The sequence below is a fragment of the Antechinus flavipes genome, chromosome 2 (assembly GCF_016432865.1).
Source record: "Antechinus flavipes isolate AdamAnt ecotype Samford, QLD, Australia chromosome 2, AdamAnt_v2, whole genome shotgun sequence".
Lineage (NCBI taxonomy): Eukaryota > Metazoa > Chordata > Mammalia > Dasyuromorphia > Dasyuridae > Antechinus > Antechinus flavipes.
In genome coordinates, this window is record NC_067399.1 from 19,984,650 (window position 1) to 19,999,859 (window position 15,210).

At 49.9% G+C, this 15,210-nt stretch overlaps 1 protein-coding gene across 1 annotated transcript in view; it reads left to right on the plus strand.

Annotated features, from left to right (window-relative positions):
• Positions 1–460: 460 nt before the first annotated feature.
• The window catches only part of LOXL2 (lysyl oxidase like 2), a 133,625-nt gene continuing 118,875 nt past the window's right edge, over positions 461–15,210 (plus strand). The window contains exon 1 of the mRNA XM_051974225.1: positions 461–763. The gene's annotated coding sequence lies outside the window, so the exon portion shown is untranslated. The remainder of the gene's footprint in view (positions 764–15,210) is intronic.

Below are 15,210 nucleotides of genomic sequence, written 5' to 3' on the forward strand. Positions count from 1 at the left end.
AATAGTTATTCACCTCCTCCTCTGTGCCAGTCCCTGACTTGTGTGCAGGTGACAAAGACTTGAGTTAACCCGAGGTCAGGGTGCTGAGATAGAGCTGAGGAGGGGGCCGTTCCAGGGCTGACGGGCAGCTGGCGCCCCCTCCCTGAGGAGGTGAGGAAGGGACTTTCTAAGTCTCATCGGAAATGGGAAGTTGGGTCCTTATCAGCAGAGCGAAGGCCAGCGGGGATGGTCCGCGACCCCCGGGGGGGAAGGAGTGGGGAAGGGGTACGGGGCGCCCCGATCCCTTCCTTCCTTTCCCCTCCCCGGGCCGGCCTGTGCTGGGGCTCGGGGAGGAGCAGCCCAGCGGAGGAGTTAGAACAAAAGGGGGCCGGGACTGGGCAGCCAGGCGGCGGGCCTGGGCTGGGAAGGGGGTGGGTCCGGGGAGGGGTTTTCGGGGCGGCGCCAGTGAAAAGGAGCCGGAGGGCGCGGGCGCCAGGGTAGCCAGGGCAGCAACAGCGGCGGCCACCGAGGCAGCGGCAGCGGCGCAGCTTCCCGGAGGGGCCAGAGCTCCCGGAGCCTGCGGGCGGACCTTGCTGCTACTGCCCCGGCAGCCCCCGTAACCACTGGCCCGGCGGCAGCCGCTACCACTGCCCCAGCAGCCCCCGCAGCTACGGCCCTGGGCGCTTCGGGGAGCGGGGAGAGCGCGCAGGAGCGCGGGAGACCCTAACCCGCCCGGGGTCGGGCAGAGTCGGGGGGCGGCCGGAGTGCGGCGTCCGCACCTTGGGTAAGTGCCCTGCCCCAGACCCCCACGGCCCCACCCCAGGGGGGCGCGCAGAAGTGGGGGCGCCGGAAAGAGGAGCAGCGGGGCGGGGAAGTGTCGGGAGAAGGCGCGTGAGTGCTGGAACCCCAGAATGCCAGGGCTGGGCGGGAGGGGTCTTAAGAACAGTTTGTCCCAACGTGCTCCTTTTGCAGATGGGGGAAACTGAGGCTTCGGGAGGCGTCCAGACTAGAGTTAGAGCTTGAAGTGACCGCAGAATGCCCTCATTTAACAGATGAGGAAACTGAGGGACCAGGGTCACACGACCAGTAGCCTTCTTCCAGTCTGTCCTTGCTTCTGGATCCCCCCTCCTCACTTACGTCGCTGAGCATCCCTTGCTCCCTTCAAGACTCAGGGCAAGCGCCGCTTCCTCCGGGAAGCCTTTCCTGACGTCCCCAGGCGCGGGCGCCGCTTCCCCTCACTTGCGGTTACTTTCTCCGTATTTCTCCCGTGGATGTGCCGATGTTCCCCTCGCGGGGAAGCTCCTCGGGGGCCGGGGCTGCTGCGACACAGAGCCTGGAGCAAGCAGGGCTTAAACACATACTTGCTGGGGGATCCTAATGCCCTCCGGGGCTCCCTCCCCGCCGCTGGGTAGGCGGGACTGCTAGAGGGGAGGGCTGGGACTCCCCCCCCCTCCCCGCGGGGTCCCACGTGTACACAGATGCACACGCCCTAGACGGCTGACACGGGCGGCACGCACGCACGCCACACACACACACACACACACACACACACACACACACACACACACTCCGATCTCTGGACCAGTTAATCCCTTCACTGGACCCTACCCAGAAAAGTAGCAGAAGTAAGAGAAGAGGGAAGCCGGAGTCTGTGGGGGAAACTGAGACAAGGATCGGACCACGTGAGGGTCTCAGCTGGGGAGAGCTCCTTGGAAGCTGACGTCCTCTCCTGGGACTCCAACCCAAACTGCCCCGTCCAGGCTCATTCATTCTGGTTTTTGTGTCCTCTGTGAAATTGCTCCCCGCCTCTCTCCCCTCCCCAGCTGAGGGGGAGGGGGATCACTCCTGTATCTCCCATGATAGCACAGCTGGCCTCAGAACAGCCCTCAGGGCAGCGGGGAGCCCCTGGGGGATGTGTGCCGGTGGCCATTCTTGTCTGGGTATGAGCTGGGCCCAGGGACTCTGGCATTCTGGGACTGTGTCACTGGGACCTGCCCTGTGTATTGTGGGGATGAAGGATGGCCGGGGCCACTCAGAGCCTCTGCAACTTAAACTGGAGGAGAAGGTGCCTGAATTACAGGTATTCCCTGGGGGCTCCCGGGCAACAGGCAGCCTCAGGTCTGAGGGCATCCTGATTATGGGAGATGCAGGGGAGTGAAAGACCTAAAATACCTGGATTCAAATCACTATTTAAATGGCATTTCCCCTCCTACTCATTGAAGGGCTCTGCCTGTATGCAGTAGGTACTTAATAAAGGCTTTATGAGCTTTATAAAAGAGAGCAGCTGCTAGAGGGATTCTGTCATTTACTCTGTGTGGACAGGTCACCAGTTTTATCCTCAAAATGGATCGGGAAATCTCTATATTTAAATCCTATAAATATACTATTAGGGAATATTTGTGTCTGAAATTTAGGATTTAAATATAGAAAAGACCTTGGGGATCATCCAATCCCATCCTCTCATTTGACAGCTAAAGAAACTGAGGTCCAGAAAGGAGAAGTGATTTGTCTGTTTAGCTCTGTATGACTCACTCATCCGTGCATCAGACTTTTATGAACTCCTATTCTTTGGATTCCCAGGGAGGTGCAAAGTTTACACCATAAGCTTTGTAGAGTGGGAGATTTAGGACTTTGCAAAGAATTTCCTCTGCAAATATTAGCACCCCCACTTTATGGATCAGGAAACTGAGGGACAAGGAGGCAATGACTCATGGTCACGGTGTGGTGGAGGCTTAACTCTGGAGATTAGGATATCAGAGGCTGTGTCCATTCCCCTCGGAGCGTCTCAGGCCACTCTCTGAGACCAAATTTCTAAATGGGCTCGGGGCGGTGACTCCACATGGGCAGCCAGATCAGCAGGTTGGTGGCTGGGAGAACTAGATCCCCGCTGTGAGCTCAGTCTCCCAAGGGGGTGGAAACCTCTTTGCCCTGGCAGATTGGGGGAGCCTCGCAGGCTCTTTGCCAGCGGGGTTCCCGGCCGCCGTGCATCCGTCGGCTTCTTTGCCAAAACTTGGTCCTCTCGGACCGGTTTTCCAGAGCAGAGGAAAATTTTCAAAGGAAATAATGAACTTTCTGCGGCTTGGAGAAGCCCTGGTGAAGTTTGACTTTGCCCTGGGAAAGCTCTTGGGGGGACATGGTATTAACGATCCCTTGGGGCAGCACAGGTTTTGGACCCAGGATGAGCATGGCTTGGACGGCTTAGGTGAATGGTGGATAGTCAAGCTCTTCTTTCACTTAGGAAGGAACCGTGTCCACGACCCTGAGCCCATTCAGAAATTTGGTCCAGACTGGTATACAGTTGGCACTTAATAAGTGCTTATTGTTGGAATTTTAAAAAATCTTATATCTTCAGCACCGGCATATGGTGGGTGGTTAATAAATGCTTACAGCTTGATGGTGTTTTGTCCTCACTTTACAAATGAAGAAACTAGGTCTTAGAGTTTGAGTGATTAGCTCAAACTCACAAAACCAGTATGTTTCCAGAGCTGTCTTTTGGCTCCTTACACCAATCTTCTTCCTATGTTGTACTGCTTCTTGTCTTGTACTTAATAGGTGATTAATAAGTGTTTGTTGAATTAAATGGAAGGGACTTACTGAAAATCAATGTTGTTTTGGATGTTTAATCATGCTGATTCTCTATGACCCCATTTGGGGTTTTCTTGGCAAAGATACTACAGAGGTTTGCCATTCCCTTCTCTGGTCCATTTTACAGTGAGGAAACTGAGGCACACAGTTATGTGACTTGTCCAGAGTCACACAGCTTAGAAGTATCTGAAGCCAGATTTCAACTTGCACCCCCAATCTGGGACTCAGTCCCCCACCCCCTCACTGTCCCTCCAAATCTCTAGCCAAGTCTACAACCTAGGTTTTGACTCGAACCCGGCCCGGGGCTCCCTCTTGCTGACCAATCTTGTTGCCAGAGAGCCGGCTGGGCTCAGTTTGGTTCTGATTGCACCCAGCTGTCAGCTCTGTCTCTGGCTCGGGAGAGGCCCCGGTGGCCGCGGCCAGGAGTCCCACTGGCCAGGATTCTGGGCTGGATCGCAGTCTGGAGTTCCATTTCCGGCCCCATGATGGGAACAGAGTCCCATTTCTGGGCTTCCAGAGCATGTTCTTCTCCATGATGTCATTCATTCCCCCAAACGACCCGGTGAGAGCGTGGGGCCGTTGTCCTCGCAGATAATTGTTGGGGCTGGCAGGGCAGAGAGCGAGCTGGGAGAGCAGACACCCCCTCGGACCCAGGCTGCCAACGGGACCACCTTGGGCTAGCTCTTCGTCCTCGGTCTCTCCAGCGTAGATGCCCTCTTCCCAGCCCCCACTCTGCCTCCCCCATCTAGATCTTTAAGTCACTTAACTTAGTGCCCCAAGAATCAGCCTTCTGCAGCTGTCCTTGCTCAGAACCAGGAGAGAGTTTCCACACCAAAAAACCCTAAACAAACAAACAAATAAATAAATCACAGGACTGGACTGGGTGGATCTGAATTCAAATCTGGCTGCAGACTCTCACTATCGGTGTGACCCTGTGCAAATGACCTAAGTAATCCCTGTCTCTGTGTCTCTGTGTGCAAGCTATTTAAAAATGGGGATAATAATGGCAGTTAGCTCTCAGGATTATTGTAACATAGTAGGTGCTTAACACTTCCTTCCTTCCTTCCTTCCTTCCTTCCTTCCTTCCTTCTTCTTCCTTCCTTCTTCCTTCCTTCTTTCCTTCCTTCCTTCCTTCCTTCCTTCTTCCTTCCTTCTTTCCTTCTTCTTTCCTTCCTTCCTTCCTTTCTTCCTTCCTTCCTTCCTTCCTTCCTTCCTTCCTTCCTTCCTTCCTTCTTTCCTTCCTTCCTTCCTTCCTTCCTTCCTTTTTTCCTTCCTTCCTTCCTTTCTTCCTTCTTTTCTTCTTTCCTTCCTCCTTTTTTTCCTCCCTTCTTTCCTTCCATCCTCTCTCCCGCCATCTGAATTATGTCCCACATAGTATTCCTTGCCTTTGGTGTTTCAATGGCCTCCAGGCAGCTTGGAACAATGTAGGGAATCATGGGAAAGCCTTTGGTTGGACAAGGGATGAAGTCTTGTCTCTCTCTGAAGAGTTGGGAGATCCTTAGGTAGTGCACTCCCCTCACCGGGACTCAGTTTTATTATCTGTAAAATGGGAGTGGGTTTGGAAAATATGGTTATTTCTGCCAAACACATTATTCTCTATTCTAAGGTCTCCCTGCCCCCACCATTCTGATATCCTGTGTTTTAACCGCCTGCCTCAGTTTTGCCATATTCTGTTCTAAGACTCCCCTTGCTCATCTCCCATGTTCTAAGAACTCTCCCAGCTCTCACGGTCTATAATCGATGGATTTTCAGTACTCTAAAGGCGCTTACTTGTCGCCTATCTCTTGTAAAGCACATATAGATATTAAAAGAAGCAGAGAAACTGAGCCCCTCTTGTGCCCTCCTCCTGCGTTCTCCTCACACCTAATGTCGGGCCTGGGCTTTGGCTGGAGGGAAGCTGACCTGGAAGGGTAGATGCCTTCCCTCCCCCTCCCCAGAGGGGGAATCTGAGGGGAGGTCCAGCTCTTTCCAAACTGCTCAGATCAGCTCCCCTCAGCTCCCCTCCAATCTTTGCTTTTCAGATCTTCTGGCTCTGCATAAATATCACCGCTACCTGCAGAAATGTGGGTCTCTATTTCTTTAAGATCTGTAAAGTATTTAATCCTCTCATTCAACCCTGGAAAGTAGGTGTTTTTATTATTCCTACTTTACAGATGAGGAAACTGAGGCAGACAAAGATTTAAGTGACTTGCCCAGAATTAACACAGCTAAGACAGAATTTGAACTCCACTCTTTTTGCTTCAGTCCCGATGTCTCACCCCCAGTGTCCCCTGGAGACATGGTAATGTAGAGGGAGCCTAGGAGTCAGGAGGACCCAAGTTGAAATCCTGCCTCGGAAACTTCCTGGCTGTGGAACCCAGGACAAATAAGTTCTCTGATCCGCAGTTCCTTCTGGGGAGACAGAATGAATGGCCTCTAAGGTCTCTTCCAGTCCCATGTCCTTCCCCCACTGCTGGCTTCTTATCTTAGAGTTTGAAGGAGCTATTTTGGGCTTGTTGGTTATTTTTAAATAACTGAACCTGGCGTCTCACAAGCCGAGTGATTGAAGTCTCGGTTCTAGGCTGGCCCTCGGACCCACCAGGAGACAGTTCCAGCGGGAGCTTTTGGGCCCAGAGAGAATCAATTACTGCTGACAGAGGCTCCATTTGGGAGGCCCAACACCTTGGGCTGGGCGGGCTCCCTCTCTCGCTGGGGAACGGCCAGGGGTCAGGCAGGATTCTCTGGCTCCCGGCCAAAGGGACCAGCCCTTTGGATGGCAAAGTGTCTGTCTGTAGGGGAGGGGATAAGAGTCCCCCTTGCAACCCTAACCCCCAAAGGACTCCGGCTTCCCCCCAGGATACCCCCAGACCTTGTGTCAGCTCCTGGAGCCCCTGCTGGGGCTGCTCAATGAGCCCCATTCATTCACCAGCCTTTGCTCGGAGACCTTCCGGGATGGGGAGCTGCTGCCTCTCCCGCTTTGGGGCTCTTCTCCCTGGCAGCCTGTTCCCTCTCTGAACTTCCCCGTCTCCCCGGCCCCTGCCCCGGCCCTGCCCGGCACAAAAAATGGCCTCCTCCACCAGGGACAGCCTTGTCAAAGTTCAAAGTGGTCGAGATTTGGTTGATTAATATAATTCTCTACAGATGAAGGCGGCAGCAAACCTCCTCAGAGAGGGCTCCGGCCTGGGCCGCCTCACCCGGACTAACACACAGGTTATGGAGAGATTCAGGGAGTCCCAGAGAAGCCGTCTATGGCCAGCCATCGCCGACCAGGGATTCTCTCTGCAACGCCCCTGACAAATGGGGGTCTGCTCTTTGCTTGAAGCCCCGCAGGAGCGGGGGACTTGCCACTTCCCCGGAGAACCCGGGCCACTTCTGAATAGCTCAGACTGTTAGCAAGTTTCTCCTGACCTTGAGCTCAAATTCGTTTCCTTTGGGGGCCTTCTGGGGCCAAACACTTTGGGCTTCCTCTAGCCCTCCAAATGTTTGAGGGCATCTATCATGCCGCCTAAAGTCTTGCTGAACCTGCCTGATTCATTCACTCTATTTTTAAGTGGTATATATATATATATATATATATATAAATGCTGGCAGGCTGAGACAGAGGGCTGTTGCTGTGACCGATGAAGGCTCTAGGGGTATCACCGAAGGTTTGGGGTCAGCCATTTCTAATGTAAAAGCTCTTGAGTCTCCACCATAGTCTACCAGTAACTATGGCATCATTGAGTAGTAGTTACTTGCTGAATCTGCCTGATTCGTTCATCTTATCTTTAAGTTATATATATACAGAGAGACAGAGACAGAGACAGAGAAAGAGACAGACAGACAGATAGAGACAGAGAGAGAGACAGAGACAGAGAGAGACAGATAGAGACAGAGACAGACAGAGAGAGAGAGAGAGAGAGAGAGAGAGAGAGAGAGAGAGAGAGAGAGAGAGAAAGTCTATATATAAACTAGAACTTTCTTGCTTTTAGATCTACTCTCTAATCCAAGGAAAATCACTTTTGGTGATTATCAGCAGGGGAGAAGGTGATATTTAACCTCAGGAGCGAGGTCCTCATGGTGGAATCCCAAGCATTGCCGGGGAAGCCTCTGGTGTCCCAAATGAACTCTAGGCCCCTTTGTTTCCCAAACTATTCTTCCCTTCTCCTAAGGGATACTTGATGCTCTCCCAAGAATCTTTGCATGCTCAGGAGAAAAACTCCTTAGGATCGGGGTAGAACTTTGAGTTCATGGCACTGAATTAAGAATTTACAGTCTGAGCCACTGAGTAAGATGGTTCTCTCTGTGTCTTGTTTGAGTCTAGTTCCCCCCATCCCTCAGTCCCCCAGCAGAGTGGGGGCCCCTCCAGAGCGTGAAGGTAAATGAGCCTTTGGATCTCCTCGCATCCTAGTATCTCCCCTCTCCCAGACTCGGAGCATGGTTGGGTTCAGGACGAGCACTCCGGAAGGAAAGGAAAGAGCCCGCCTGTCCACTGGTTGGGGCTGTCCAAGGAACTCCCCTTCAAGGAGAGGGCGGATGAAATGGCTCCTGTGGTCTCCTACAGCTCTGGGATTCCTGAATAAAAAGCGGCGGAGAGGTGGAGGGCAGGTGCTGAGAAGTCTTACAGGGAGAGGCTTTGGTGGTGAATGAAAGGAGGGGAAGCCTTGGTTGGATCCCTCCCCCAATCTCACACATCCCTCCCCCCACCGACACAGTCCTCCAGACTGGCTCACTCACTGTTCTCCCTCCCCTCCGCTTTTGCTGCCCGCTGTGCCTAAAGGACACGCCCTCCTCACCTCTGTTTCCCAGAATCCTCAGTTCCCTTGGGCGCTCAGCTTGTATCCCCCCTCCCATTCCCAGAGTCACAAAATAAAATACAAAGCATGGCAGAGGGAACCAACTCCAGGGAAACAAGGATCAAAACATAATTTTAAAAGAGGTCATGGACCTGAGGTTAGGAATCCCTCCCTCTTCCCCCATTGCTTTCTATTTGTACGGGAAGGGTAAGCATTTCACATCCGCTTCTCCATGGGCAGCTTGGATGGAGCCCGTTAGAATGGGAGCTACTTGACAGCAGGGATGATTTCGCTTTTTTCCTTGAATTCCCAGCACTTGGCCCATCGCTTGGCTCATGGCAGATCCTTACTGCTTGTTGGGTAGAGTGGAATGGAACCCGAGATAGCCTTAGGCCCTTGGGGGATAATAGCCATGTCATCCTGGGGGGCTAATTCTTCCCCGGCCGCCATTGCTTTTGTAGCTCTGATCTTGTCCTCTTTATAGACAGACAGACTGAGAGGGAGAAACAGAAACGGAGACAGAGATAGAGACAGAGTCAGAGACAGAAGATGGATGGAGAGATACATAGATGATATCTATGCCTATTTGTAGAGAGATTTTATATATTATAAACACAGAAAGAGAAATGGTAGACAGATAGATGGATAGATGGAGGGATAGCAGTAGAGGGATAGAGATAAATGGGTGGATGGATAGATAAATTATATATATATATAATATACATAATAGATGGATAGACAGATAGATAAATGGATAGACCTATCAATAGAAAGATAGAGATATAGAGAAGGATGGATGGATAAATAAATGAGAAATATAGTATATATATAGATGATATATATGAGATGATGGACAGATGGATGGATAGGCAGATAGACCTATCAATAGGAAGATAGAGACATCTCTATAGATGAATGGATAGATAAATTGTATATATGATAGCTAACAGACAGCTGGATGGAGGCCAGGGATGAGCTGGAACTGGGGTTGGAAAGGTGACCTCAGGTGCTCACCAGCCTCAGAGAAGCTGCTGCCTCCCAGAGAGCCTGGGTTTGGAGCCCCCCCCCCCTCAAGTTTCAGTAGCCCAGGGAGAGGCTGTCGGGGAGGGCAGAGTCCCTGGGCTTTCCCACTGCTTCCTGGCATTGCATCATGTGGAAAGTATGCAGCCCTCTATCCCCCTCCTTCTCCCTTTATCCTCCTTGTTCCCTCTCTCTGCTTTTCCTCCCCTCCCCCTCCCCCCAACCCGTGGAAGGATCCTAACCCACGTGTTCTTCGCTTGAATGATGGAGGGGAACATGTCGGGGTCAGGGCGGGGGAGGAGCCGGCCTCAGCCCCCCCCCCCCCCCGGGGCCGCTCGGCTGCTTTTGCTCAGCCCAGGGAGAGCCTGTGGGTGTCGGGTCTCCTAGCTGGACTTGGAGGGGGGGGACTGGGGGCAGGTTCTGACCACCCCGGGGAGGCGGAGCAGTTTGCTGGATGGCGCGCCCGGATTTTCCATGGAGAAGCTGCCTCGGACGAGGGCAGGGCTCGTGGGCAGCTCTCCTCGCCTGGGCACAGTGGAGGGACCAGAGAATTTCAGATTGAACATCGGGGAGGACCTTCAGGATCGTCGGTCTCTAAACTTCGTAAACCGCGGGCTCCCGTAACTGATCGCGGGATCAGGAAATTTTGGTTCCGAGTTCTAGAGAACAGGGCAGACCCCGTGCTCGCGGCGCCCCCGGCCCGCTGGAGGCCACACGGGGAAGGCTTCCGCTGCCCCTCAGCTGGAAGGGAATCACGGTTCTTAGGGGGGCCGCCAAGAGCACTGGGCCTCTGCTTTGATGTCCCCCCCACTCTGATAAACCGAGTCCGGGTCCAAGTCGGGGATCACGTGACAGACTGGGGACTCTCTTTTCGGGGTCCCCAGTAGGTTGGACTACAGCACCTTCAGGGGATCCCAGGCTGCATCTCTGGGGGAGGGGTGCTGGGGGGGGAGAGGGCTGCCGAGCCTGGGGCTTTCTGGGGAGCAGTGGGGGCTGGTGGTGGCCAGGAAGGGCTTCCCAGACACTGATCCGCTCCGTGATTAGGCCGGAAGCAGGACCGGCTGCCTGAGAGACGCTCCCAAGGCTCTGGGTTCAAGGGCCGAGTTTCTCCGCCCCTGTCCGAGGGGAGGTGCTGGTCCGGGTGCTGATTTAGCTGGTCAGGCCCGGGCTGCCTCCCGCGGGGGCTGCTGCAGCCACGGAAGGTTTTGGAGCACCGAGGGATACCAAGGTCCAGTCAGACATAGAGATTATCCAGGTAGAGCAATAGAAACGAACACAATATACAGTGATTGAGTACCTGGTGTATACAAAGCAGATGCATGTGGGGGGAAATCTAGAAAGTTTAGATAAGACTGTCAAGGAACTCACAGGATTAAGGCAGAAAAGTAGGATTATGAAGATTTAGAACTGGCAGTGTTATCAGAGGCCTCTCATCTAGTCTCCTCATTTTATAGGTGAGGAAATAAACCTTCCCTCCCTTCCTCCCTCCTTTTCCCCCCTTCCTCCCTCTCTCTTTTCCTTCCTTCCTTCCTTCCTTCCTTCCTTCCTTCCTTCCTTCCTTCCTTCCTTCCTTCCTTCCTTCCTTCCTTCCTTTCTCCCCCTCTCTCTTCCTCCCTCCCCCCTCCTCCTTCTCTCCCATTCCTCCCTCCCTCTCTCTCTTTCCTCCCTCTCTCTCCTTCCTCCCTCCCTCCCTCCCTCCCTTCCTCCTTCCTTCCTCCCTTCCTCCCTCCCTCCCTGAAGCATTCAGAAGTAGCTGAATCAAGATTTGAACCCAGGTACTCTCCCTCCAAATGCAGGATTCCTTCCAAAATACCAATACCCACATGATCATTTCAATACCTCTGAGACCTTGGGCCAGTCGTGTTCTTTCTCTGGGCCTCAGTTTTTCCATTTGTCAAATAAAAAGGATTTGACTAGATGACCTCCAAGATCCTTTGTAGCTCTAAAGAATTAGGCAATTACAAAACAAAGTCCTGGGTGAGCTCCAATTTACTGATGGGGGGCGGGGAGGGAGGGAGACCAGGGAAGGGGACCTTGGGGAGGTGACATCTGAGCTGGCTTTTGGAGGGGCTCAGAGAACAGTCCACTTTGCCTGAGTAGAGAATGAATGGGGGCAGGGGAGGAACGAGCCCCTTTGATCCCTTCCATTCTCCCACCTTCACTGTGGGCTCGCCCATTCTCAGGATTTCCCTTTGAAACCATGATGCTCTCTTGTTATAAATGTGATCTCACTGGTGTTTGGGGGTGGGGGAGGAGGTGGGTTTCCAGAATAATCATTCTAATAGATGAGATCTCGTTGGTTGCTATAAACACTGTGCATCCCACACCCATCGCCCTCGTCCCCACAGGCTCCCTGTGGCCTGCAGCAGGAAAATTTGAGAATTCCGTTTTCACTCTGCGTTAGGCACTATGGTCAATGATACAAGGCAAGTGGGAGTCAGCCATCATCCTAAAGAAGCAACTAGGTGCCCCAGTGGATCTGGAGTCAGGAAGACCTGACACGAGCCTCAGACACTTACTAGTTGTGTGATCCTGGGCAAGTCACTTCACTTCTCTCTATCTCAGTTTCCCCAACTGTAAAATGGGATAATAATAGCAGTTTCCTCCTAGGGGTGTTGTGCAGATGAAACAAAATTTGTAAAGTGCTTAGCACCGTTCCTGGCACGTGATAAGAGCTATGTAAAATATTAGGTATTATTGTTGTTGTTATTTTTATCGTCGTTGTCATTAGTGGAGAGGGTAGTGAATGAAATGTATTCAGATAAGTATCCACAATACAAGGGTATCCCCAAATTCATAAATGAGATCTCCGCACAATGCCATCCAAGGGCAGAAGCTTCTGGAGAACCTCCATCCACAGGACAGCCCTTTCCACCAAGGCTTCCGCTACTTCTCCAGGACGGCGGTCAAAATTTAGGGCAGCTTACGTTTCTCAATTTTATACCTCAGCGGATGTCGTTATCAGAGCAGGGTTATTTCTGTTGTCCCATCTTCCAAAGAATCCCCAAAGGTGCTGATGGGAGCGACCTTCTTGTACAAGAGCTTAGAAGATGGCACTCTGCGTGATTTCCGTAATTAAATGCTTTTTTGGAATCAACAAACAATAAGCACGGAGAGATCTCGTGTTCTCTGTATCTTTTTGGGGTGAGATGGGAAAGCTACAGTCTATTATTGAATTATGAATGCGTTTTTCCCTACTGATACTCTTACTGAGGATGCCCTCAGTTTGCATATGGATGGCCCTCCATAATTTTGTACAGCAAGGAGAGTAAGCATAAAGTTAGGCTGGCCATTATTGACGCTCTCTTTGAGTTGATTTTTTTGGGTGTTAATAAATTCTCAGATTTCCTCCTCCTGTCTTCTGAATTCTGTATGAATTCCATGGAATATAAGTGTATTTTAAGAAAGATATCCTTCAGATGCTTTGTGTAGTGGTCACTCAGGGTCCTCACAATTGCATCCCCGCTAGTGCCATTCTCCTCTCTATACTGTGGGTTCAAACTAATTTCTTTCCCCATCTCTGTTCTTTTCAATACAATTTTTACTCCACTTGCTTCCATAAGTATATATCTAGGACTGTGGTGTTAAGATTCAAGTGTGGTGGTCCCATGGTCATAGGATCATAGATTTAGAGCCAAAAGAAATCGTAAATACCACCTGATCTGACTCTTTCATTTTACAGATCAGAAAAATGGGACATTTATGCAAGTTGTGACTTACTGGAAATCATGGAGCTTATAAATGTCTGGGTTGGGATTTGAACCCAGGCTGAAGATCCAATGTCCTGTTCACCAATTCCTGTTCCCCCTCCTTTATGGAAACAGCAATTTATTGCAATAATTTTGCAGATCTTTTCCATTTTTTTCCTTGCTGTTCTTTTTTTGTGTTTATTTTATTTTATTTTTGTTGCAAGCTGTTACCTTCTATCCTTCCAACCTGCAGTAGAGAAGGCCAACATCTCTCTCTCTCTCTCTCTCTCTCTCTCTCTCTCTCTCTCTCTCTCTCTCTCTCTCTCCCCTTCTCATATACACACACAAGAAACCATCCAATTAACAGTTCTATCTAGTAGTTTTTCTCTTCTCTGGTGGTGGATAACATGTTCCTCCATCAATCTTTTGTAATTGATTTGAATATTCTTATAACTCAAAATAGCTTAGTCATTCACTTTTTTTTTTTTTTTTTTTGCTGAGGCAATTGGAGTTAAGTGATTTGCCCAGGGTCATACATACATACATAAGTGTCTGAGGCCAGATTTGAACTCAGGTCCTCCTGACTTCAGGGCTGGTGCTCTATCCACTACACCATCTAGCTCCCCCATTCACATTTATTTTTTAAACAATATTGCTATTACTGAGTATAACAGTCTCTTGGTTATGCTCATTTCACTCTCTATTATTTCATACAAGTCTTTCTGTGTTTTCCTAAAATCAACCTGCTCATCATTTATTACATACAGTAATATTCCGTCACATTCATATACCACAGTTTATTCAGTCATTCCCCAATTAATGGACACCTTTTTAATTTCCAGTTTTTTGCCACCGCAAAGAGAACTTTTCTTCATAATTTGGTACATACAGATTCTTTTCATTTTTACCTGATCACCTTGGGAAACAGACCTACTAGTGGTATTGCTGGGTCAAAGGGTATACACGGCTTTATAACTCTTGGAATATAATTCCGGCTTGTTCCCTAAAACAGTTGGATTAAATCACAGTTCTACTAACAATGTATTAGTGCCCCCATTTTCTACATCCAACATTTATGATTTTCCCTTCTATTATTTTAGGCAATCTGATAAATGAGATCGCATTACATCTCAAAGAGTTAATTTGCATTTCTCTAATCAATAATGATTTAGAGCATTTCCCCATAACTTCATATATATGTATAGTTTTAATTTCTTCCTCCAAAAACTGCTTATTCATATCCTTTGATGACTTACCAATCTTACAAATTTGACAAAGTTTCTTTGAGATAAGAAGTCAGCACACTGATGCATTGTTGGTGGAGTTGTGAATGGAATCAACCATTCTGGAGAGCAATTTAGAACTATGCTCAAAAAGTTGTCAAACTGTGCATACTCTTTGATCCAGCAGTGTTTCTACTGGGCTCATACCCCAAAGAGATCTTAAAGGAGGGAAAGGGACCTGTATGTGCAAGAATGTTTGTGGCAGCAAGAATGTAGTGGCCAGAAACTGGAAAATGAATGGATACCCATCAATTGGAGAATGGCTGGGTAAATTGTGGTATATGAATGTTATGGAATATTATTGTTCGGTAAGAAATGACCAGCAGGATGATTTCAGAAAGACCTGGAGAGACTGACATGAACTGATGCTGAGGGAAACCAGCAGGGCCAGGAGATCATTATATACTTCAACAACAATACTATATGATGATCAATGCTGATGGACCTGGCCCTCTTCAACAATGAGATGAACCAAATCAGTTCCAATTGATCAGTGATGAACAGAACCAGCTACACTCAGAGAAAGAACTCTGGGAAATGAGTATGAACCACTACATAGCATTTCCACTCCCTCTGTTTTTGTCCACCTGCATTTTTGTTTTAATTCCCAGGTTATTTTTACCTTCTTTCTAAATCTAATTTTTCTTGTGTAGCAAGACAACGGTATGAATATGTACACATATATTGTATTTAACATATACTTTAACATATTTAACATGTATGGGACTACCTGCCATCTGGGGGAGGGGATGGGCAGAAGGAGGGGAAAAGTTGGAACAGAAGTTTTTGCAAGGGTCAATGCTGAAAAATTACCCATGCGTATGTTCTGTCAGTAAAAAGCTATAATTTAAAAAAAAAGAGAGAGATAAGAAGCCAGTGTGCTGTTCTTTTTTCTATTTT